General features: G+C 48.9%; 1 non-coding gene across 1 annotated transcript; it reads right to left on the minus strand.

The window, feature by feature from the left end:
* Window positions 1–1,682: 1,682 nt before the first annotated feature.
* On the minus strand, window positions 1,683–1,756 carry TRNAI-AAU. The gene has a single exon. It is a non-coding gene; the product is annotated as a tRNA-Ile (tRNA).
* Between the last annotated feature and the right edge of the window lie 446 nt (window positions 1,757–2,202).

Genomic DNA, 2,202 nt, shown 5'->3' on the forward strand with positions numbered 1-2,202 from the left:
CCGCCCCCTCCCACTTCCCGCCCCCCTCAGAACCCCTGACCCATCCAGCACCCCTCATTCCTTGTCCCCTAACCACCCCCCGGGACCCCACCCCCTATCCAACCCCCCTGCTCCCTGTCCCCTGACTGCCCTTCAACAATTTTCACCCCACTATCAACCTCAGCCTGGACCAGTCCACACAAGAGATACACTTCCTGGAGACTACAGTGCAAATAAGTGATGGTCACATAAACACCACCCTATACCGGAAACTTACTGACCGCTATACTTACCTACATGCCTCCAGCTTCCATCCAGGACATATCACACGATCCATTGTCTACAGCCAAGCCTTAAGATACAACCCAATTTGCTCCAAGCCCTCAGACAGAGACAAACACCTACAAGATCTTTATCAAGCATTCTTAAAACTACAATACCCACCCGGGGAAGTGAGGAAACAGATTGACAGAGCGAGACGGGTACCCAGAAATCACCTACTACAGGACAGGCCCAACAAGGAAAATAACAGAACACCACTGGCCATCACATACAGCCCCCAGCTAAAACCTCTCCAGCACATTATCAACTATCTACAACCTATCCTGGAAAACGATCCCTCACTTTCACAGACCTTGGGAGGCAGGCCAGTCCTCGCTTACAGACAACCCCCCAACCTGAAGCAAATACTCACCAGCAACTACACACCACACCACAGAAACACCAACACCAACCCAGGAGCCAATCCCTGTAGCAAACCTCGTTGCCTACTCTGTCCCCATATCTACTCTAGCGACACCATCAGAGGACCCAACCACATCAGCCATACCATCAAGGGCTCATTCACCTGCACGTCTGCTAATGTTATATATGCCATCATGTGCCAGCAATGCCCCTCTGCCAGGTACATTGGCCATACTGGACAGTCCCTACGTAAAAGAATAAATGGACACAAATCGGACATCAGGAATGATAACATACAAAAGCCAGGAGGTGAACACTTCAATCTCCCTGGACATTCTATAACAGTAACTATTCTTGAACAAAAAAAACCTTCAGAAACAGACTTCAAAGGGAAACAGCAGAACTAGAATTCGTTTGCAAATAACACCATTAATTTGGGCTTGAATAGGGACTGGGAGTGGCTGGCTCATTACAAAAGCAGCTTTGCCTCTCCTGGCATTGACACCTCCTCATCAATTATTGGGATTGGACTACATCCACCCTGATCGAATTGGCCCTATCAACACTGGTTCTCCACTTGTGAGATAACTCCCTTCTCTTCATATGTCATTATATAATGCCTGCATCTGTAACTTTCACTCCATGCATCTGAAGAAGTGAGGTTTTTTACCCATGAAAGCTTATGCCCAAATAAATCAGTTTACTTTAAAGTGCCATAGAATATCAGGGTTGGAAGGGACCTCAGGAGGTCATCTAGTCCAACCCCCTGCTCAAAGCAGGATCAATCCCCAAATGACCCCCTCAAGGATTAAACTCACATAACTGGGTTGAGGAGACCAATGCTCAAACCACTGAGCGATCCCTTCCCCCTAACGTATCACTGTCCTCCTTGTTGTTTTTGTGGATACAGACTAACACAGCTCCCCCCGATGTTTGAAGGTAAAGACACAAATAAACACAAAGAGCAGGCACAGCTCTTACATCTGCATTTCATGGCAGGGGGGGGAAAAAAGCAACTATGGCCAGTACGGGGATCGAACCCGCGACCTTGGCGTTATTAGCACCACGCTCTAACCAGCTGAGCTAACCGGCCACGTGATACTTTCTAGTGTAGTAAAGTGTTCTCCCTGGTAATGTGCTATTTACAGTGTACTGAGCATGCTCAATTAATCTGAGCATGTTCAGTATATCTGCTGAAGCCACTGCCCTTCACCCTGCCCTTATTAGCCCTAAGATTCTGGGGACTGCTTTTTACAGGGGTTAAAAAGGGACAAAGGGGGCAAATCAGAGCGGGGGGCGGCCAGGGTCTGAGCAGAGGGTGAAAATATACTGATCAGGGGGGTCAAGCAGCTGGAGGCAGCATTAGGAGAGGGGCTGAAGTGCAAAATCAGGGAGGAGGCGGAGTTAAACCCAGGAGTGAGGCGCTGGCAGAGGGTGTCAGAGGGCAAAACCCAGCACAGGCAGAGGGGGAACAGTTACCTCAGTGCATAGACGTGCGCAGCACATTTCATTAGGGTGTGCACCCAGGGAATTTTTTTT

This window comes from Terrapene carolina, unplaced genomic scaffold (assembly GCF_002925995.2).
Source record: "Terrapene carolina triunguis isolate 2854851 unplaced genomic scaffold, T_m_triunguis-2.0 Scaffold13862, whole genome shotgun sequence".
NCBI classification, from domain to species: Eukaryota; Metazoa; Chordata; order Testudines; family Emydidae; genus Terrapene; species Terrapene triunguis.